The 23700-nt window shown below is 49.9% G+C and overlaps 1 long non-coding RNA gene across 2 annotated transcripts in view; it reads left to right on the forward strand.

The window, feature by feature from the left end:
• Positions 1-23330, forward strand: part of LOC102172104 — a 53017-nt gene extending 29687 nt beyond the window's left edge. For both annotated transcript variants that reach the window (XR_001919830.1, XR_309772.3), the window contains exon 2: positions 22866-23330. This is a non-coding gene — a long non-coding RNA (uncharacterized LOC102172104). The remainder of the gene's footprint in view (positions 1-22865) is intronic.

A 23700-nucleotide genomic window follows, 5' to 3' on the forward strand; every position in this document is an offset into this window, starting at 1 on the left:
CTTACTAACAAAAAAAAAAAAAAAAAAAGTGGGCAGCAAATTTGAAACTGAATTTCTTGCTGGTCAAAGCAGATCAGATTGGAAAACACAGACCTGCAAGTATATGTATTCTTGATTTGTGACAAAGCTAGAAAGCAGTAGGAGAGGAAGGTTATTTAAATAAATAGTGCTGATCATTGAGTGTCTCAATGGAAAACAAACAAACAAGCAAAAAAAATCCTTGACCCCCATCTTGTATCATAAACACAAAAATCAACTCTATGCGGGTTTACATGTCGATGGGGAAGGCAAAATAATCCAGATGTGTCAGTCAGGACTCAACCAGAGAAGCAGAACCAGTAAGGGGTCATATACGTGTGGACTGTATGGACTTAAAACACAGTTTATACAATTGTGGGACATGGCTGACCGGGGCTCATATCCAGCATATACAAACAACTCTTACAAATCAGTAGGAAAACATGAACACCTTAATAGGAAACTGGGAAAGGGACTTGAATAGGTTCTTTGTAAAAGAGTTAATCCTTATGGCCAGTAAGCACATGAAAATGTATTCAGCCTCTTTAAGTCAGATAAATGCAGGTTAAAACCACAATGAAATGCCTCTGGTAGTTTTAAAATCTGCCCGCAAATTCTGGAATACTCCTCTTATCAATAGGTAGAACTTAATTCCTCTGCCCTTGAGTGTAGGCTGGACCTAAGTGACTCACTTAAAAGAAATGCACTACTATGTATAAAATGGATACCTAGATGGCTCGGTGGTGAAGAATCCCCCTGCTGGTGCAGGAGACCCGGGTTTGATCCCTGGGTTGGAAGATCCCCTGGAGTGGGAAATGGCAACCCGCTCCTGGGTTCTTGCTCAACCCACTCCTGTTCTTGCCTGGACAATCCCATGGACAGAGGAGCCTGGTAGGCTACAGCCCGTGGGGTCACAAACAGCTGGACACGGCTGAGCACAGCACAGCAACAACAACGTGTATAAAAGAGATAACTAATGAGAACCTGCTGTGCAGCACAGGGGACTCTAGTCAGTGCTCTGCAGTGACCTACACGGGAAGGAAATCCAGAAGAGAGGGGATATACGTGTAGGTGCAGCTGATTCACTTTGCTGTATAGCAGAAACTAACACAATATTGTAAAGCAACTATATGCCAATAGCAGTTAATTTAAAAAATTCATTTAAATTTTATTGACGTATAGTTGATTTACAATGTTGTTTTAATTTCTGCGGCACAGCCAAGAGATTCAGTTATACACATGTATATTGTTGTTCATATTCTTATCTATTATGGCGACTCACTTTTAATGATAGGATGTGGCGAAGTAATGGCATATTGCCTTCAACACCAGGTCATAACAGACACTGTAGCCTCTCTCTGGCCCCCTCTCCCAGATCTCTTGCTGGGGAAGCCTGATGCCATGTCCTGAGGACCATCAGGCAGCACGAGGTAAAGGTGGTGGGGAACCAAGGCCTCCTGCTCTGACACGAGTGGACGTCTTAGAAGCAGGTCCTGCAGCCCAGTCAAGCCTTTGATGACCACAGCCCTGGCTGATGTTCTGACTGCAGCCTCCTGAGAGACTCTAAACGAGAGCTACCTAGATGAGCCACTCCTGACACCCTGACTCAGAGAAACCTTGAGGTCGTAAATGCTCACTGTTTTAATGTACTTTGTTATGTGACTGTAGCTAATATAGCACCTTCACTCACCAGAATAGTTAACACTGAAAAGACTGACAATACCAAGTCCTGGTGAGACGTGGAGTGACTGGAACTCACACTGCTGATGGGAGTGTGAATGGGTGCAACTATTTTGGAAAATACTTTGAATTATTTCTATTATTTTCACATAATTGAAGGCCACCATTTTCAATGGCTTAGCAATTCCATTTATAGGAATATATCCAACAAAAATGTATATATATATGCACATCAGGCTGCATGTCCAGAACATTCCTGACAGCACTCTTAGTAATAGACCCCAGTGGGAAAAGGATCCAATAGTCAATTCATAGTTCATTCTCACAGTGGAATACTTAAGCTATCAAAAAACATGCATTATGGATGCATGCAGTAACATGAATAGAACTCATAAGCTTAACTTTGGGCGAAAGTAGCCTGACACAAAAGTACAAATTGTATCAGTTCAGTTCAGTTCAGTTCAGTCGCTCAGTCGGGTCTGACTCTTTGTGACCCCATGAATCGCAGCACGCCAGGTCTCCCTGTCCATCACCAACTACCAGAGTTCACTCAGACTCACGTCCATCGAGTCAGTGATGCCATCCAGCCATCTCATCCTCTGTCATCCCCTTCTCCTCCTGCCCCCAATCCCTCCCAGCATCAGGGTCTTTTCCAATGAGTCAACTCTTTGCATGAGGTGGCCAAAGTATTGGAGTTTCAGCTTCAACATCATTCCTTCCAAGGAACACCCAGGGCTGATCTCTTTTAGGACGGACTGGTTGGACCTTCTTGCAGTCCAAGGGGCTCTCAAGAGTCTTCTCTAACACCACAGTTCAAAAGCATCAGCTCTTTGGTGCTCAGCTTTCTTCACAGTCCAACTCTCACATCCATACATGACCACTGGAAAAACCATAGTCTTGACTATTACTTTGTTGGCAAAGTAATGTCTCTGCTTTTGAATATGCTATCTAGGTTGGTCATAACTTTCCTTCCAACAAATTGTATAGTTCCACTTAAATGAAGTTATCTTTGGTGAGGTCAGGGCCTCAGGGACTTCTGGGGAGTTGGCAATGTATTCTTTCCTTCTCTGGGTGGTTGTTACATGGGTGTTTACTTCACTGCCTGCACACTTTTTTTCTGTGCCTTTTTTGGTGTGAATGCATACTTTAATAAAGATTGAAAACCCTCAACAAATCAATAGCATAATAACAACAGAATCCTAGTCTCCTGGGCCTGTCTTAACAGCCCTTAGCAGACAATGCTGATGGGCCAAACCACACAGCCAGGCCTGCAGCTCTCTGAAGGATGTGATCACCAGGAGCCCAAGGAATGTGTGTTCTCTGGGCAATCCTCCATGAATAACGCTCCTTTGACTGAAGCTGGAGAGCAGAGGGTTGGAGGTCTGTCCCGACGTGCCGCCCATCAGCGTGGCTGACCTGTGTTGTGATGATGGAATGGACATCAGCTCAAGGAGACAGGGAGCCTCGCTTGTTCTCATCTGAATCCACATGACTTATCTCCTGTGACGGAAGCTGCCCAGGGTGTCCCTGGTGACGGGCCACAGGTTCCCAGGTTTTAGGCAGGGGCCTGAAAGCCTGCCATCATTGAGCATGGCTGTGGGGGATTGGAGCCAGGTAGGCTGCCGTCCATGGGGTCACTAAAAGTCAGACCCGACTGAGCGACTTCACTTTCACTTTTCACTTTCATGCATTGGAGAAGGCAATGGCAACCCACTCCAGTGTTCTTGCCTGGAGAATCCCAGGGATGGTGGAGCCTGGTGGGCTGCCGTTTATGGGGTCATACAGAGTCGGACACGATTGAAGCGACTTAGCAGCAGCAGCAGCAGTGGGGAATTTAGGCTGGACCACTCCAAAGCTAGAGTTACCACCTGCCTCAGAGAGACCTCTCAGCACGTGTACACACACACACACACACACACAGACACCTCATATCATGTGCTTAGCAGAATAACCGGCCTTCTTCAGGATGCGAGCATGGAAGGGGCTGAGGTGACTGTCAGTCATGACTCCCGTCACCTCTCTGTCCTGTTCATGGAAGCCATGCAGGCTGCCCTGGCCCAGGGGAGGCCACTGCGGTACCATACAGGCATCTGACCGCGTGGGCTGGCCAAGGGCCTGCAGAAGGAGGGACGGTGGTTCACGAGACCACCTGAGGAGGCTGTTCTGTGGTCTCTGCTCCTCAAGAGAGCTAGCAAAACCCAGGGTACGTGGGCCAGAGCCTGAGACTTTGTCCCTTCTCGGGAGCTGGGGGGCACCTGAGACTTTGTCCCTTCTCGGGAGCTGGGGGGCACCTGAGACTTTGTCCCTTCTCGGGAGCTGGGGGGCACCTGAGACTTTGTCCCTTCTCGGGAGCTGGGGGGCACCTGAGACTTTGTCCCTTCTCGGGAGCTGGGGGGCACCTGAGACTTTGTCCCTTCTCGGAGCTGGGGGCACCTGAGACTTTGTCCCTTCTCGGGAGCTGGGGGGCACCTCTGGTCCTAGAGACAGCTCTCTCAGGCCATCCCTGGTCCCAGTGGCCCAGGCGGTCACAGCCAGGCCTCATCCCCTGGTACGTTCCAAGAGAAAGAAGACTGCCCTCCCCGCAAGGTAATAACACAGAGAGCAGACAGGGGAGCCCCACTGAATATCAGAGAAGAGGTATTTACTTTTGTTCACAAGAAAAAGAGAAAATCTACCTCAAATTGGCTTAAATGATAAAGATTGTTTAAAAAAACTGAGACGCATCTCACATACCATAAAATTCACCATCTTAAAGTACACAATTCAGAGGTTTTTTGAAGATTCACAAAAGTGCAATTCCCACTGCTAAGTGCAGAAATTTTCATTACCCCCAAAAGAAACCTTGTCTCGATTAGCAGTCAGTCCTCTCTGACTCCTTTCTTCCTCCAGACCCTGGCAGGCAGGAACTTACTTTCTGTTTCTTTGGATTTGCCCTTTCTGGGAGGACTTCTGTGTCTGGCTTCATTCACTTAGCATCAGATTTTCAAGGCTCATACATGTCATAGTGTGTCTCAGTACTTCATTCCTTTTTATTGCTGAATAGTACTCCACTGCAGATACGCCACATTATGTTCATTCATCCATCGTTGATGGACATTTGGAGTATTTCCACTTTTCAGCTATTATGAATAACGCTGCTGTGAGCATTTTTCTACAACTGATTGTGTAGACAAATTTTGATTTCTCTATTCATATGTACATACTCTGAGTGGAATTTCTGGGTCAAATGGTGACCCTGTGTTTAGCTTTTTGAGGAACTGTCAGACTGTTTTTTAGAGTGGCTGAACTATTTTACATTTCCATCAGCAGTTCATGCAGGTTACAATTTCATCACATCCTCACCAATACTTGTTATTTTCTGTCTGTCTGATTGAAGTCATCCTTGTTGGCGTGAAGTGGTATTTCACAGTGATTTGGGCTTGCTAGTGATGCTGGGCATCGTCATGTACACTTACTGGCCATTTGTATATCTTCTTCAGATAAATATCTATTTAAATCATTTACTAATTTTAAAATTCATTTAAAAATATTCTGAATATAAACTCTTACCTGTTATATGAATTAAAATATTTTCCATATTTTGTGGGTTTTCTTTTTACTCTCTTGATAGTGCCCTTTGATATACAGAAGCTTTAACTTTAATGAAATCCAATTAACCTATTTCTAATTTTGGTCACATGCTTTGGGTGTCATACCTAAGAAACTCTTGCCTAAGACCATGAAGAGTTACTCCTGTTTACTTCTAAGATTTTTATAATTTTAACCCTAACATTTAGGATTTTGATCCACTTCAAGTAAATGTTTGTATATGGTGTGAGGTGAGTGTCCATATTGGACCTTCCCAATGGCTCAGCGGTAAAGAATCTGCTTGCTGTGCAGAAGCCATGGGTTTGATCCCTGGGTTGGGAAGATCTCCTGGAGGAGGGCATGGCAACCTACTCCCGTATTCCTGCCTGGAGAATCCCATGGACAGGAGAGACTGGTGGGCTACAGTCCAAAGGGTGGCAGAGTTGGACATGGCTGAAGCAACTTAGCGTGCATATGTGCCAGGGTCCATATTAATTCATTTTCCATGTGGATATTCTATTGTTCAAGCACCATTTGTTGAATTGTCTTGGCAACCTTGTTGAAACTCCATTGATCATATTTGTGTGAGTTTATTTCTGAAATCTCAATTCTGTTATATTGATCTATCTCTCTCTGTAGAGCCTTATGCCCATACCATACAGTCCTGATTACTGTAGCTTTATGGTAAGTTTTGAAATTGGAAATTGTGTTTACCCAAATTTGTCCTTTTTTTCAGGATTGCTTTGGATATTCTAAGTCCCTTGCATTTCCATATGAATTTTAGAATCAACTTGTCCATTTCTGTGAAAAAAGATAGTTGGAATTTTGGTAAGGATTGTATTGAATTCTGTAGCACAATTTGGGGATATTAAGTCTTCCAATCCATGAATGCCAAGTATCTCTCTATTTGCCTAGCTCTAATTTTTCAACAATGTTTTGTAATTCTCAGTGTACAATTCTTACATTTTTGTTAAATTAATTCCTAAGTATTTTATTTTTGCTGCTATTGTCAATAGAATTGTTTTCTTATTTTCATTTTTGGGTTATTTGTTGTTAGTATATAGAAATACAACTGATTTAGGTATATTTATCTTGTATCCTACAAATTTCCTCAATTAGCTCAAAGAGCTTTTTTTGTTTGTTTTAGCGTGTATTCCTTAGGGTATGTACAAGATCATGTGATTTTTAAGTAGCTAGTTTTACTTCTTCCTTTCCAATTTGGATACCTTGCATTTCATTTTCTTGCTTAGTTGCTTGGCCTAGAACCTTCAGAACACTATTGATTGGAAGGGCTTCCTTTTGAAAGAAGCTTTTCTGGAAGCCCTGTCTGAGAACTTCTACCAATGTACCATTGGACACAATTGGTCACATGATCTCCTCTGGTGCAAGGGAGGCTGGGAAATGTAAATTTTCTTTTGGGCACATTGCTGTACAAAATCACATTTCTGTTTCTAAGAGAAATAGAGGAAGGAATGGATATTTTTGCAGGCACCCAGAGGTCCCTGCCCCATTGTCTCCTATAAGTAAAATTCAAGACCTCTGTCTTCATTTCTCTGTGATTCTCCTCTGTACTCAATTCTATGGCTAGTCTCCTCTCAGACTGATTTCCGTCACAGTAGCAGATGTCTGTTTCAATTCCAGGCCTCACTCCTGCACAGTTACATGATTTAGAACCAGAGTAAGCCCCGTGTCTTAGAATTCCTGCCCACGTGCTACTCCTTCTAATCAGATGAACTTGGGCCACCTGCTCATACCTGAACTGAGCACAGGGGCCCAGTGGGTGAAATGTGCTGTTGGGATCAGCCTAGGTTACAGACTTTACCTCCTGGAGCTGCGGGCAAGCTGAGAAGAAGGTCCTGCTATGTTCATTCTGCTGCGCTGCCCAGTGGACCCTCACCTCTGCCTCCACCAGACAGGGGTCTGGCCATCCCTCTGACAGCCAAGCCATCCTGCAGCTCTGCAACGACGGGGAAGGTTCACTGTGAATGAGGCCAGCCTCGATGGTTTTGCATGTACATCGAGTATTTACTTGATGGAAATGGAAAGGAATGCAATGGAAATCCCATTCTATTTTCCCCTTCTTCAGCTTTTTCAAGGTGCATTAGTGTTGTTTCTGGCTGTGCGTCTGAAGCTAACAGGTTGTCTTGACCTGCAGATCTTGGTGGCTGAGGGCTGTGGGGTCAGGTAGGCCTGAGGTGAATCCTGGCCCCACTATACCAGCTGGCGACTTTGGGCACATTTGTTTTACTTTGTTTTCAAACTTATATATATTTATTATATATATCTGAAGCTGGGAGAGACTGAAGGCAAAAGGAGAAGGGGGCGGCAGAGGGTGAGATGGTTAGATAGTATCACTGACTCAGTGGACATGAATTTGAGCAAATGAGAGAGTGGAGGACAGGGAGCCTGGCATGCTGTAGTCCATGGGGTGACAAAGAGTGGGACACCGCTTAGCGACTGAACAACAGCAAATGGGGGGTGAGTCCTGCTTATCTTGTGGGGATTGGGAAAATTAAGTGGGAGGTTTGTGAAAAAGGCACTTGACACATTTTAAAGTCAGTAGGTGGGGAAATGATGACAAAGATGAAGTGACACTATGGCCAACATGCGCTGTTTGTTCATCCATGCTTAGCCCTGAGCACTGCTAATTCCTCCTGTTCAATGATCTGATTCCTCATTTCCCCACTGCTGACTGTGCTTCTGCAAATGAACATCTGATTTTTAATTATAGGTCACTAAAACCAAACCACCTTCACAGGGCTTGGGCCGAAAGGGCATTTACTGACATTCACCTGGGCACCCAAGCTGGGGGGAGGGGAGGGTGGCAGGGGAGAGGGATCTGGAGTGGGGGATCTTCCACCCTAGAAGGGGGATGGGGAGTTTTCTGGGCAGAGCATGTGAATGAAACAGGGACCAGTTCATCTGGCCCCTTGGGACCCAGGAAACCTGGCAGTTTGGAGTTTCTAGCTGGATGATCTAAAGGAACTTTTGCTCTGTGGCCATTGTTTCCTGCATAGGGTTTCACCCTCAGTGTTTTCTGTGCTCTGGGGGCCCTAAGGCCCTGCCTCCCAGTTCCAAGGCTGGTTCAAAGTGCCCTGGTGTATGAACCAGCCTTGGGACTGGGAGGCAGGGCTCTTTCATGTCCTGGGGCTTCCCTCATAGCTCAGTTGGTAAAGAATCCGCCTGCAATGCGGGAGGCCTGGGTTTGATCCCTGGGTTGGGAAGATCCCCTGGAGACGGGAAAGGCTACCCACTCCAATATTCTGGCCTGGAGAATTCCATGGACTGTATAGTCCATGGGGTCGCGAGTTGGACATGACTAAATGACTTTCACTTTCACTTTCATGGCCTGGCACCTGGTCCTTCGACCCTTACTGACCAGTGCACTGGCTGAAGCCTCCCCTGGGCCTGTATCCTGTCTGTATCCTGTGGCCCTTCCACCCCCAAGTTTTCCCTGTCTGTCCCCCACCAGGGAGGGCAGGACAGCCTTATTCTTCTTGGGGTTCTTAGTTCCTTGAGCAGAGCTGGGCTGGTGGGGGAGCTGGGTAAAAGCATGGTGAGCTGACCAGGTCAGGGCGGTCATGGGCCTTGGCTTCAGCCGGGCAGCTCTCGCTTCTCCTGGTTGGTCTCAGGGTTAGCGCCTAAGCTCATGTCTAGCCTATCTGGCTTAGTTCGTTGCCTTCCAGAGAGGTCTTCTCTGTTGAAATCATTCTTCAACGTACCAGCCTCCTGCTGCTCCATTTGAGGGGTCCTGTGGAGGACAGTGGCTCAGAGCAGACCAGGGCAGTTGGGCCAACAGGCTGGGCACAGCAGATTCTGGAGGTACCAGGACCCCTGACAGTTGAGCCCAGGCTCTCCAGCTGGGCTCTCCAGCCCCTGGCCAAGGGCCTGCTCCTCCTGCCTTTCCAGACCTGAGGTCACTTCCCCCTCAGTCCTCCCGCTGCACTTTCTCTGACCCTCTAGTGAAGTCCCCCTTGCTTGAGTCTCCACCAGGCACTCCCCTGGCAGGCTTGCATGTTAGGGAACCAGCTCCCCAATTTCCTGTGTTCTGAATGTGTCCAGGGCTGTCCTTTGTACATCTTTTGGTCAGGGTGATGTAGAGTAGTAGTTCTCAAACTTTTTGATCTCAGGACCCTTTTACACTCTTAAAAATTGTTGAAGACCCTAAAGAGCTCCTGTTCATTGTGTTTTTTCCAGGACTGTGCTGTAATGGAGCTGTCTCTGACCAGCTGGCTGGTGGTTGTAATTTCTTTTGCTAACTCTGTTCAGTGACATTACTTTGGTGGCTTAAAATGGGCCATGGAGAGAATATTTACAATATGGAAATGGCAAATGCTACATATCAGGGCTTTATTGTTTGGATACCTGGTTGTTTACCACTTATCAGCAACACAGTTATATCTACCTGCATTCACCATCTCATAATTCAAAATTGGGAAATTTGTAAAACATAGAAATACACAATATACATGTCACTAGGTATCAGAGTGGGGATGTTGTACATGTCATCAGGCTCTGAGAAACTCCTGGGTGTGTTTGTGAGAGAATGACAGTGAAAAAGGCAAATAATGTCTCAGTATTATTATGAAAATAATTTGACATTTCAACTCCCCTGGAAAGGTTAGCCCAGGGGTTCCTAGAGAGCATCATAAATTTTATAGTATCATGAATATCTGTCTCTTTTATGAATTGAATATTTGTGTTTCTCCAAATTCGTAACCTTCAATGTGATGCTATTAGGAGATGGAGTTGTTGGGAGATGATTAGGGAATAAGGGTGGAGCCCTCACAAACAGGATTAGCGCCCTTATAAAAAGATGCAAGAGAAAGATGACACCACCCTTCCCATCCCACTCAGCAATGTGAGGACACAGTGACGAGATAGCCATCAATAACAGGAACTGGAGCTGCCCAAGAGGAGAGCCCTGGGAGAGAAAGAGGGTCCTTCCTGGAACTTAGAAGGCCCTGCATGTGGAAGATGGGCCTTCCAGGCCTTGGCTGAGCAGGCTGACACCATGCTCTGGCCTGGGCTTTGCTGAACAGGGAGAGGACTGATGAAGGACCAGCCCCTGGAGTTTGCCCATCTTGTGAGTCACGGTGCCCCACCAGACACGGTGGCTTTGAGCCCAGCTGTGAACTCCCGCCAGGAGTGCTGGGCTCTGTGTGGGAGACTGCAGGAACAGTTGGGGCACAAGTGGGTAGGGGCCTGTAGGACCACTCCCCTGAGAAGTGCCCACACATCCCAGCAAGGCACCTTGACTGGGTACCTCCTCAGAAGGGGAGGTGACACCTTGCCAGGGAGGCCCTTTCCCTCAGCTCTAATCTTCCCAGCAGCCTGGGTCAGGGAAGCATGGCTAGTAGGATGAGTTTTAATGAGACCAGATACATGGACACTTTTTTTTTCAGATTGGAATTTTTAGTACTAGAATGTGCCCAAAGGAAAGTTTGACACATATCTGAAAGTAGTGATTGGAGGGGAAATCAATTCTAGTTGTACTAAAACCACTGACATCAGACTCAGGTCAGCTTAGTGCAAGAACTTACCCACCTACACTTTCAAGCACAGATAAAGAATGTAAGGAGGGTCTCTAGTACAGGTGGGGGTGCTAGAGAGAAGGCTGTTGTCCAATCAGCCATCTCCTCTCCGCACTCCGACCGCTGTCCCCCGTCTGCTGTCCCCCCGTCTGCTGTCACCCGTCTGCTGTGTCCTGTCTGCAGTCCCCCGTCTGCTGTCCCCCCTCTGAGGTCCCCCATCTGCTGTCCCCTGTCTGCTGTGTCCCATTTGCTATCCCCCGTCTGCTGTGTCCCGTCTGCTGTCCCCCGTCTGCTGTGTCCCGTCTGCTGTCCCCCGTCTGCTGTGTCCCGTCTGCTGTCCCCCGTCTGCTGTGTCCCGTCTGCTGTCCCCCGTCTGCTGTCCCCCGTCTGCTGTCCCCCGTCTGCTGTCCACCCGTCTGCTGTCCCCCGTCTGCTGTCCCCCGTCTGCTGTCCCGTCTGCTGTGCCCCGTCTGCTGTGTCCCGTCTGCTGTCCCCCGTCTGCTGTGTCCCGTCTGCTGTCCCCCGTCTGCTGTCCCCCGTCTGCTGTGTCCCGTCTGCTGTCCCCCGTCTGCTGTCCCCCGTCTGCTGTCCCCCGTCTGCTGTGTCCCCGTCTGCTGTCCCCCGTCTGCTGTCCCCGTCTGCTGTGTCCCGTCTGCTGTGTCCCGTCTGCTGTCCCCCGTCTGCTGTCCCCCGTCTGCTGTGTCCCCCGTCTGCTGTGTCCCCGTCTGCTGTCCCCCGTCTGCTGTCCCCCGTCTGCTGTCCCCCGTCTGCTGTGTCCCGTCTGCTGTCCCCCGTCTGCTGTCCCCCGTCTGCTGTCCCCCGTCTGCTGTCCCCCGTCTGCTGTCCCCCGTCTGCTGTGTCCCGTCTGCTGTGTCCCGTCTGCTGTCCTCCCGTCTGCTGTGTCCCCCGTCTGCTGTCCCCCGTCTGCTGTCCCCCGTCTGCTGTCCCCCGTCTGCTGTGTCCCCCGTCTGCTGTCCCCGTCTGCTGTGTCCCCGTCTGCTGTGTCCCCGTCCTGCTGTCCTCCCGTCTGCTGTCCCCCGTCTGCTGTCCCCCGTCTGCTGTGTCCCGTCTGCTGTCCCCCGTCTGCTGTCCCCCGTCTGCTGTGTCCCGTCTGCTGTCCCCCGTCTGCTGTGTCCCGTCTGCTGTCCCCCGTCTGCTGTGTCCCGTCTGCTGTCCCCCCGTCTGCTGTGTCCCGTCTGCTGTCTCCGTCTGCTGTCCCCCGTCTGCTGTGTCCTCTCTGCTGTACCTGCCTGCCATCTCTTCTACTGTTGTGAGCCCACACCTGCTTGCTGGACGTTGTCCAACCTGGTCTCAGGGACATAAACTTTTCTTCAACGTGGGCTCCTCTAAGAATGCCCCCAGTGTCAGGAAGGATATTCTGCATGAGCTGAGTTCAAAGGTCTTAAGGGAAAACAGTTTGCCAGGTGTCAGGGGGCAGGCGTCTGACTAGGGTGTCCCCCCTCCCCGCTTATGTCTGCTCCTTGGCCCCTCCTGGACATTTCCGTGTGGATGGGGTCACTGAAGACTGCATTATAGGGGTGGCAGGGCCAGCATTCATCCTTGGAGGTGGCCCATGGGCACGCAGGCAGCTTTGGGGGTCAGCGTGGGAAATCCTGAACTCAGTGGGGGTGGGGGGTGGGCACGAACTCCACCCTGTCTCTGGGAGGACTGGTAATTGGGCTTATTTTCCAGGCCCCATTCCCTGCTCTTGGAGTCCCAGGAGGCCTGGGGAGCAGGCAGAGGCCTGAGGCAGAGGTACATTTTTGGAATTCCAAGCATGTCTGCTCCTTTCCAGGCCCCTCTCAGCCTGGAAGTGGAGAGCTGTGCAAGCCTTAGCTCCGGCTCCTGGTTAGTCCCACCCCCAGGGTCGGGGGAAGGGGGAGTGGCCATTCCACACTGTTGCCTAATGGAACCTGCCCAGCCAGGCCTTCCCAGGCCATCCAGCAGCTTCTGCTCAGGTGCAGGCCAGTTCACCTGGGACCTGGCCCCAGGGCATGGGGTACTAGAAAAAGGCCATGGAAAATGTTATCACGTTTCAGGCACCAAAATACCATTGTTTTAAAAAGAGGTTTACATGGGACGTCACACTGAGATATTTAATGTAAACATTTTTTAAAAGTGCAATTTTATCTTATTCTTATATTTTGGTTATGATTACTCTTATACAAAGATGATGTGTGTTTGTGTGTGTGTGTGATGTCACTGATATCTGGATATCTGGCTCTCTGATACGATCACAGAAAGGGTCACTTTTGAAAGAAAACACTGCCAGCTCACCAGTTCCCTTGGGCATCTTGTTGGCTGGGTGCTGGATATTGTCTGGGGCCCCTACTTATTGCTTTGGAGAAGGGGGTTCTCTTTCTTCAGATGCTTCCCTGTCCACCCTGCTGATCCCTCTTTACCAGAGTTTGGTGTGTAAGTACAGCAGCTTTTCCCTTGACTTTACCACATCCTGCCTTTTTCTTGGGCTCCCCAGGTGGCTCAGTGGGTAGAGAACCCACCTGCCAATGCAGGAGATGTAAGAGGGGCAGCTTTGATCCTTGGGCTGGGAAGATCCCCTGGGAGAGGGCATGGCAACCCACTCCAGTATTCTTGCTTGGAGAATCCCCATGGACAGAGGAGCCTGGTGGGCTACAGTCCATGGGGTCACAAAGAGTCTGACATGACTGAGCCACTGACACACACACACATGCATTTTTTCTCGCAAGATTTGCCACTTTCATCTGCAAAGTCTCTGTAGGGTATGTGCATGACTGAGACATGGGGGTTAAGACTGAAGGCACCTGCACTCCGTCAGAAGGCATTCTCTTGTAGGGACTTCCCTGGCCGTCCAGTGGTTAAGTCTCTGCACTCCCAAGGTAGAGGGTGCAGGTTTGATTCCTGGCTGGAGAATGAACATCCCGCATGCTACATGGCATGGCCTAAAAAAATAAAAATATAAAAGGGGCTTGTGCAAGAGTTTCCCTGAAATTGATCTTGGCTTCCTCATCCACCTATGGGGAAGTGGGGGCTGGAGACTTGGATGAAGAGGGCTGGGGACCTACAGGATTCCATGATCTCCATCCTCATCTCCACTAGCCTGGCAAGGCTAGTGCCTGGGCTTGAATGCTGCTCCCAAGCCCTCCTCCTTCTCCTCCCTCAGGTCAGCCAGGGAGTGGAGTCTCCCTGGCCCAGCCCCAGCTTCATGAGGCTGCTCTCCAGCTCAGCCGTTCCTGACAGCACCCTTGTGTGGGAACTCTGACGTCCCCCTCCCTACCGGAGGATCTGAGAATGGCTGACTGTGACTGAAATCGACCTTGCATTCCTGGCCAGGGACACGTCTTCAAGGGAGCTGTTCCGAGTTCTGCACAGTGGCAGGTCTGCTGTCTGGCCCTCCACTGGGCTCCAGACTCTGCCTGTGTGAGCCTGCCCAACTTGTCCTGGGGTTCCCAGACTCTGGGTGGTGGCTCACCATACTCTTGTCTTAGACTCAGCCTGGTACCTGTGGGATACCAGATGGCCACTCTTATCTGGCCTTGTCCATGAGTTCTTCCTGCCAGCTTTGGCCTGGGGGTGGTAGATTGGGGGTCTCTCAGGTTCACCCCATCCACTGGGAAGGGACGTTTGGGAACTGTATTGGTTATCTATCACTGGACAACAAGTCACCCCAAGATTAAGTAGTTTAAGAATAACAATAATCTGTCTCCTTCATAAATTTTCAATTTGGGGTGCTCGTGGCACAAGCTGAGGGGTCTTGCCCAAGATGGTATACATGCATGGCACGTAGGTGCTGGCTATGAGCTGGGAGCTTGGCTTGGACTGTGGACCTGAGGTCTTGCTGCCTCTCCACAGGCTGCTTGGGCCTCTTTAAAGCAGGGCGGCTTGTTTCCAAAAGTGAGTGTTTCTAGAAAACAGGGTAGAAGCCTTAAAAGTCACACACTATCACCTCTGCCACTGGATATGGATTGAAATTCTCAAGGCTTCACCCAGGTGCCAGGAGAGAGGACATTGACTCCACCTCATGGCAGGCGAACAGCAAGGTCTAGAAGAGCACGTGGGGTGGGAGATGCTGCTGTAGGAAGCTGTGACCTGCCGCAGGGATGAGAGTGTGGTGGGCAGCCTCTCAGATGGCCCCATGGATTCCTTCCTCCTGGGATCTGTGCCTTTGTGTAATCTCCTCTTGGATGTGGGTTGAATTTTTTGGCTCACTTCTTTAAGTTTGCAAAAAAATCTTAATTTACTTATTTTTGGCTGTGCTGAGTCTTCATTGCTGCTTGCCAATTTTCAATAGTTGCACAAGCTTAGTTGCCCTGTGCCATGTGGAATCTTCCTGGACCAGGGATTGAACCCATGTCCCCTGCTTTGGCAGATGGATTCTTTACTGCTGGACCACCAGGGACGTCTTCTTGGCTCACTTCTAATGAACAAGACACAGCAGAAGTGCTGGGATGTTACCTCTGAGATCAGATTACAAAAGGCTCATCTTGGGTGTTTTCTCTTGCTCTCTGCTGGGTCATTCATCCTAAGGATATGGGCTGTCATGTCATGAAGCAGTTCCATGGAGAAGCCCCTGTGGCAAGGGACTGGTTGTGTCAAAAAACTGCGTGAGAGAGCTTGAAAACAGAGCCCCCCAGTCAAGCCCTCAGATGAGACGGCAGCCCCAGCTGAGAGCCGGACTGTGGGTACATGAGAGACCCCCTCATCAGAGGCTAAGGCAAGTCGAGATTCTGGCCCATAGAAACTGTGGGATAAGAAATGTATTCTGATTTGACACTGGTTTTTGTGTCATCTGTTACACAGCAGTAGATAACACAAATTATGCCTGTCCCATGGCTCCAAATAAACCATGGGTCAGATTGACAACAGCTTAAAATTGTTTGAAAAGTGAAGGAAGAACAATATTTTGGTGACAAGATTTCTGCATCAGGAAGGAGGTGTTTTTGCCAAGCTCCCGGCTCTCCACCAACTCCCTGGTTCATATGATCCTCCCAACATCTGCTGGGCACCATCCCTTGGCTGTGCAGTGCTGGGAACGAACCCACATTTTTCCAGGGCCGGTAGTGAGACAGACGGATGAGCATCCTGTGTGGATCAGGCAAGGTTGAGGGAGAATCCTGCCCAGGGAAAGTACCTGGAAGGAAAGTGGGGTTGTCTTGGTGGGCCTGCAAGGAGGTACAGATGTGCATGGAGGTTGGGAGAGGACAGTCAGTCTTGGGGAGGGTATAAGACTCCCCACTCACTGCTTGGCTGAGGCAGGTGGCTGAGATTTTCCCCGCAGCTACTTTGCCTTAGCAGAGGAGCAGCTGGTGAGAGCTGGAGGCACATTTTCTGGTGTGCAGTAGAGGTGATGATTTTGGAGAGTTTTGGCGGCCAGACCTGGGTACTGTGTCAGAGGCAGTCATGAGTGAGACAGGATGCAGGAGGTGCCAGGGCTACAGCTCCTGTTCATGGGCCAGAGGATGCGCTGCCTGCTGTGGGGGCACTGTGGGAGGAAGGCCATTCCTGGAATTCCTCCCTGTCAGGGGAAGCCCAGACCCCAGGCTTGGCTAGGAGGTCCTGCCTCCCTACCCTGTGCCAGCTTCTCCCCGGCCTCCAACACTCACTGCGTGTCAGTCACCATGAAACTCCTGCAGTTCTTGGAGCAATCAGGGGCTCTTTGCGGATGCTTCCCCATTCCTTGGGGAGTCCCTTTCCCAATTGTTACTGTGCCCTGTCCAAGTGACTCCTCCCTTCTGAGGTAGAGGGGGTGTCACCCCACTCCTCCCTGCCTGGCAGCATCTCCACCTCCTCCTGCATCGCTAGATCCTCCCTCCAAACCCCCAGCACCTCAGCTGGTGCTGAGATGCCATGGCTGGGGCCTCCGCAGCCCACTTCCCTGCACCCAGATGTCTTACCTCTGCTCTGCAGACCCCCTGACCTGAGGGCTGACCACTGACTCGTTTTGAGGCCCTTCTTTGCATGAACACAGTGTTCTGGAAATGGAAGCTGGCCAGAACTGAGATAGGCCTCTGGGTCCCCTGACTCCCTCCCCACCAGACCTGGAAGACAAACTCCTCTCTACCCTTGACATGTTTACTTTGTACCTTCCCTTTAGTGGTTTGGACCTTGAACCAGTGTCTGCATACTTCCGTATCTGAGTCACACCTGTTTTGCTGACAGAGACTCCAAATTTTGCCCATCACCAAAGTTCACAGGAAATGGCAACCACTCCAGTATTCTTGCCTGGAAAATTCCATGGACAGAAGAGCCTGGCGGGCAACAGTCCATGAGGTTGCAAAAGAGTCAGACATGATGGGGCATGCATGCACGGCAAAGTTCACATGCCTGGAATGTCCCAAAGGGACGTTAACTCACGTTTGGAAAGATTCTAGGGGCCACTGGTGGAAGGTGCTACGTGTAGGAGATATTCTTTTAAAAACTGATTATAGACCCCCCTCCTGAGACCTTGTAATTAGGCAATTGTTGATGAACTTGAGTAGCTGCAACTGTAATATCCAACTAGACTGTAATTAAGTCGGGCCTTCTGAAATCATAGGCTCACGGCTTAGCAGTGGAGGAGAGGCGAATTCTACTCATTATAGGAATGCACTTGGATTCTAGGAACTTTGCCAATTATTTTCTCTGTAATTCAAATGTGGTTTTAATCTCCCTCCTTGCAATTTCCTCTTAGGTGAATGGAAATGTCTTCCTGTCTCTTTATACTTCTCTGGTTTTTAATTGATCACAAATCCTGTAGCTGAAGCCACATGTGGGGGTTCAGTTTGAACAGTCTTGGTTCAGCCTGTGTCCCAGAAGTAGACTCAGAGAGAACATGTGTGGGGAACTCCTATGGGAGGATGAGGGGAGGTGAGGGGAGGAGGGCCCAGGCATCTAACCTGGGGCTGGCAGGACCTCGGCTTGATGCCCCAGCCCCAGTTCCTCTTCCTGGGCACATTTGGATTATACCTTTCAGCCTCTCTGGCAGTAAAGCTGGGGCTATGATTTGGTCAATAGCACTTGGGCTGAAGCCAGGGGCATGCCAACCTTCAGGCCTGAAGAACCACATCCTGTGTGGTTCTCCACACTTTCCTGGATTGACCGGCTGCTTGCAGGGGGTCCTGGGGAGGACCCCAAAGACCCCCCCCAAAGACAGTGCTTTCCCCAAATGGCTGGATCTGGCCACAGAGAAGAGCATCTGTGCTAGGTTTGAATGAATAAGAAATAAGGTTTTTTTTTTTTTTTTAATTAAGCAAGACTTTCTGGTTATTATAGCAGTCAGCTGTAATAACCCTGACTCATACATGGAGACTTCCTTTTTCCACCTGCAAAATGGATAGAATGGTACTTTCTCCAAACCATCTTATAGGGCTGTTGAAAAGGCAGACAATGGGTGAGAAAATCCTCAAATGAGCAATTGCTTTGAACTCTCAGAATTTGCATATACATGTTATACTTTATGTTCAAAATGGTGCTTCATGTATGGTTCACAGACTGGTCAGACAACGATCTGAGACTTGAGGTTGGTGTTGGGGAGAGAAGAGGCCTGGGCAGCTGAAGCTCTAGGGTGTGTGGAGATAGAAGTGATGGCCACATGTCCCTTGGGGTGGGAGGCCAGGGCTCTTCCACTCCCCTGTTCTCTTTATCCATGAACCATGGTGTTAGCTGCTGATCATCCGTGAACCATGGCATCAGCTGCTTGGGGAGGTCTGGCTCTCCCTTCTCCAGAAAGGCCTAGAAGGCGGGTGGTCAGTGTTCACAGAAGAGGGCAGGAGCCCCTGGGTGGGCTGAGTCTAGTCTTGAAGCCAACAGCTGTGTTTCTGGTTGGAGGCTGTGTGGTAACTTTGTTGGGGAGAACGTGAAAAAAGCCTGATAACCAAGCCTGTCTCTTCTCTCTCCTTTCCCTGTGCTACTGCCTGGAGGATCCAGGTGAGTGGTGAGGGCTGGTCCGGAACCCAGCACCCTCCTCAGCCAGCTGCCCGGATCCCCTGCAAGGTAGCCTTCCCTGCTCCTGATCGTCACTGCATGCCCCCTTTGCTCCTGTTTGGCGCTGGCCGTGCTCCCTCCCCTGGGCCCCTGGGTAGCACACACCCACTGTCAGGGCACAGGGAGGGGGGTCCCGTGGCCAGGGCTCCACTTCTGTCTCCCCCACTGTAAGCATCTGGGATCACTACCCACTGGGTTCTGGAAATAGGGGTTCATGTTTGGTTCTTGGATTGCCTGATGGCTTTGGCTTCCTGGAGCCCCGTTTCCTCACTTCCTGGATTAATGATATCATTTCACAGAGTTTGAAACTGAGGCCGATGCTGTGGGGCCCTCCTGGGTGCAAATGCTTTCTATGTACCCTGTTTCTTGTTTGTGGGAAAAAGGCTTCAACCTCCTAGACCTTTCCTGAGTACCAATCAGCTCAGTTCAGTTCAGTGGCTCAGTCATATCCAACTCTTTGTGACCCCATGAATCGCAGCACGCCAGGCTTCCCTGTCCATCACCAGCTCCCGCAGTTCACTCAGACTCATGTCCATCGAGTCGGTGATGCCATCCAGCCATCTCATCCTCGGTCGTCCCCTTCTCCTCCTGCCTCCAATCCCTCCCAGCATCAGAGTCTTTTCCAATGAGTCAACTCTTCACATGAGGTGGCCAAAGTACTGGAGCTTCAGCTTCAGCATCATTCCTTCCAAAGAAATCCCAGGGCTGATCTCCTTCAGAATGGACTGGTTGGATCTCCTTGCAGTCCAACGAACTCTCAAGAGTCTTCTCCAACACCACAGTTCAAAAGCATCAATTCTTCAGCACTCAGCCTTCTTTATAGTCTAACTTTCACACCCGTACATGACCACTGGAAAAACCATAGCCTTGACTAGATGGACCTTTGTTGGCAAAGTAATGTCTCTGCTTTTGAATATGCTATCTAGGTTGGTCATAACTTTCCTTTCAAGGAGTAAGTGTCTTTTCATTTCATGGCTGCAGTCACCATCTGCAGTGATTTTGGAGTCCCCGAAAATAAAGTCTGCCACTGTTTCCACTGTTTCCCCATCTATTTCCCATGAAGTGATAGGACCAGATGCCATGATCTTCGTTTTCTGAATGTTGAGCTTTAAGCTAACTTTTTCACTCTCCTCTTTCACTTTCATTAAGAGGCTTTTTAGTTCCTCCTCAATAGTCAGGTTCAAAGAGTTGCTAATCAGGGAAAGGAGGGGATGCAGAAATGAAAGAGGAACAGCCGAGAAACCACAGTGCAGCCTTGGAGTAGAGTCTTGGTTCCCCCTCAGGAGACAATCATACCAATATCTTTGAGCTCTTCTGCAGGAACTGAGACTCCTATCCAGGTGGAAGATGGAACTGTATGCCGAGACGCCAGATCTCAGCCAGAAGTCTCAATCTACCGTGACAGATTCGTGGAAGCACCACCCTATCATCTTACCACCAACCGATCAGAAGAAAAGTCACATACCCTGCAGCCCTCACCCCAAATGTTGCCTCTAAAACCTTCTCCATGAAACCACTGGGAATTGAGCACAAGCCCCCTGTACTCCTTGCTTGGCCCTGCAACAAACCTTTCTTTGCTTCAAACCCCCACATTTCAGTTTATTCGGTCCTACTGTGCATGGGGCTCACAGACTTCGCATTTGGTGACAGGATCACAGGACTCTTTGGTGAGGCCACATGTGAAAAGTGCTGGTACAGGAGCAACATGACAAGTACAATAGCAGCTAACACTGTGGAGAGCCATCTGTCCTACGTGTGTGCTTTTTATATCCTCTGTGCCCACCACCTCTGGCCCCACTCCAGACCGGGAATGAGCCCCTGAGACGTGCAGTAGAGAGGGACCCAGAGGTGCACAGCGGCAGTCACTGAGCTGGCGTTGCTCACCCTTCCTCGTTGACTGCTGCTGCTCACAGTCAGCACTGTATAGGCTATGGTTGACGCACTAGGGACTCACACAGGCCTGGGCCCCCCATCTGTGCCCCTAATCTTTGCACCCACACAGCAGACCAGGAGTTCCATCCCCCCATGGTGGGACTGAGGTGGCTGCCTTCAGGACTAACGGCTTTTCTGTGGACTGGACATGAGGGGTGGGAAATGGGCCTGGGTCTGGGAGCCCAAGGGCTTTTCTGAGAATGAAGAGATGAATTGGAGGTTATTCTGAAGCCTCTGAGCATCTCTTACCTCCTCATAGATTCTCAAGAATGAAGTTGTCCATCCTGCTGAGAAAGGGCATGGGCAGGAGGAAGAGGCATGGGGTGGTAGGAGGCTGGGACTTCCCTTGGCTACCAGAAAGGGAGTGACTGCTCACATTTGCAAGGATGTTACAATGAGCAGGGGGAGCAGAGCTGTGGACACAGGGCATCCATTCCTGGTTCTGATTGCCCAGTAATATATGCCCATCTACCTTGCTTGGGCTAATCAAACACCATAAACTTGGTGTCTTAAACCACAGATGTTTATTTTCTAACAGTTCTGGAGTAGCAAAGTCTGAGCTCAGGGTGCCAGCACAGTGGGGTTCTGGGAGGTGTGTCTCCCCGGCCTGTAGATGGTGGCCTTCTTACTATGTACTCACATAGCAGGAGAAAGCAGAAGACGGGGGGAGAAGAAGGGAACGAGAGAGGGAGAAGAAGAGGGAGAGAGGGAAGCGCTCTTGGATGTCTCTTCTTATAAGGGCACTAATCCTATCAGACCAAGGCACCATCCCAACGACCTCATTTGACCTAAATTACCTCCTTATAAGCCCTATGCACAAACACAGTCAAATACATATGAAACTTCAACATATGAAGTTTGGGAGAAACCAATTTAGTCCATAGCAAATGGTAACATTTTCATTAAAATAGGAATTAACAGTGTTACAGATAATTTCTAGACACTGTAGTGGTGCCATGCCTGTGATCACTACATTGAGGTAAGGATCTGGGATCTGATTCCGGATCCATCGTAAGCCACCGCCTGCTTCTGACCTACTGCTAGAGACCCTTCCTGTGCCCAGGACGCATCACTAACCCACCGCAGAGCACTTTCCACCTGAACTGACAGGCAGCCTTGGAATCCCCAACACTGTGCTTCAGGTAGCTCTGATTACCCAGCTGCCTGTGGCCTCTGACTTAGAAACAACCTATTTCTCTTGTGTTAGAGAATGAGGTTTTCAAGGCAGAGCAGGGGCTAGTACTCTTCTTGGAGTGGGGGAGGCCCTGCAGAGGCTCTGGTGAACAATAACCTGGGGCAGAGTGAGTGGATGCAGTCAGGTTTCTTACCTTTCCCATGGCGAAGATGATTCTTGCCTTGTTGCACCAGATTGTGGGCAGAATCTAAGGTGGCAAGGAAGCAGCAAATTCTCGTCGTGGTAGCTGCTTCAAGCAAAGACTCAGGTGGGGCTTGATCCTGGTTTGCTGCAGGATGAAATGTGAATATTGAGAGCAAACGCATGGGCACTGACCACGAGACAGATGCTGCCTAAGCTCTTTTCTCCTTCATTCCTCTCTATGAGAGGGGTTTTCTCGGTACATTAGTTAGAGATTGGGATACTGAGGCCAGGAACTTGCCAAGGTTGTGCTGATTGGTAGGAGGGCTTGGACACTGGTGGTTGTGGACACAGCAAGGTTTGCCTCCTCTGAGGCCATCAAGGGCTCTCCCAAGTACCCAGACTTTCTTGAGCGAAGTGTTGTGGATGCTGGCCTATCCACCTAGCCCAGAGCCCAGGGACCAGGCCCAGACTGTCTGGAGCTTTGAGGGGCAGAGGAGACGGCAAGAGAGTGCAGCTCTGGGTGTTGGGGGGTTGGCAGTGGGAGGATGGCTGAATGGGGCAGCCGGCTGGGCCCTGCGTTCAGGGCTGTGATTGGAACACTGCTTGGCTTCTTTGGGGGAGGTTTGTGCCTGCTCTCAGCACAGCATTTGCTCCTTAACGAGAAGGGGGCTTTTGATGTGGGCTCCCTGGGAATTCAGACACATCAAGCCTCCCTGCCGTGGGTCCATGTTCCCTGCAGGCTGGCAGGAGATGCCTGTCCAGTCTTAGCGCTTGAGAACAACTCACAAACAAAACCAAACAACAAGACAACCTTATTGTTTTCTGTCCTCACTGGATTTGAAAGGTAATGCACCGTTTTTTTTTTTTTTTTGCAGAGCCTTTGGACACATACAGAAGAGAATAAAAAGCAAGTGAAGTGGTTGGTGAGCCCACCAGCCTGAGGAGCCCGTGCTGGCCTTTCTGGCCCTTTCCTCAGGGACTGCAGTGCTGACCGTGGGAAAAAGCTGCTGGTGGGGCCTGGGCAGGATGGCATTGTCCCGTGTCCCTCCCAGCCCGTAAATCCTCCTCAGCCAGAGCCTGAAGTGTCTGTGGGAAGATTGATGGGAACTCCATGAGTGTCAGCCATCCCTGCCCTGGGACCCTTGTGATTCAAGTCCCCCTGCAGAGAATCTGAAGCTGTCGCTTGCAGAACCAGTGACATTCCTGATGTGGAGGGGGGGAATGTGGAGGATCTAGGGTCACCTCCAGGGGACCTGTGAGGTCAGGGGTGGCCAGAGCCCAGAGCCTGCCCTGGGTCTGCTTGGCGGGAAGCATCTCTGAATAATGAAACATTTATCTTCTTGCAGTCGTCCCTGTGGAGAAGGTCAAGGGGCAGGGCAGGGAGGGACCCCCCGAGGGACCCCCCCCCTCCCCTGCCGTACATGTCTGAGAAGAATGAGCGCCCTTTCTCATCACACCGTGGCCTCCTGTATGTGCTGCTGCCGTTGTGGAAGAATTGCCTAGCATTTCAAGGAGCGATAATTTGGAGATTAATAATGACCCTACCTTTTATCTCTGCAGGGGGAGATCTGAGGAATAGGCTTATGCTGAAGAAGGGGCTGCTATAAGGGAAAGAGCATTGTCTTTGGAGCCAGGAGACCCTCTTTGTGGGCCTGTCATTTTCCTGCCCTGTGGTTTTGCCTGATACCCTCCCTCTCTGAGCCTCAGTTC

Source organism: Capra hircus, chromosome 2 (assembly GCF_001704415.2).
Source record: "Capra hircus breed San Clemente chromosome 2, ASM170441v1, whole genome shotgun sequence".
NCBI classification, from domain to species: Eukaryota; Metazoa; Chordata; class Mammalia; order Artiodactyla; family Bovidae; genus Capra; species Capra hircus.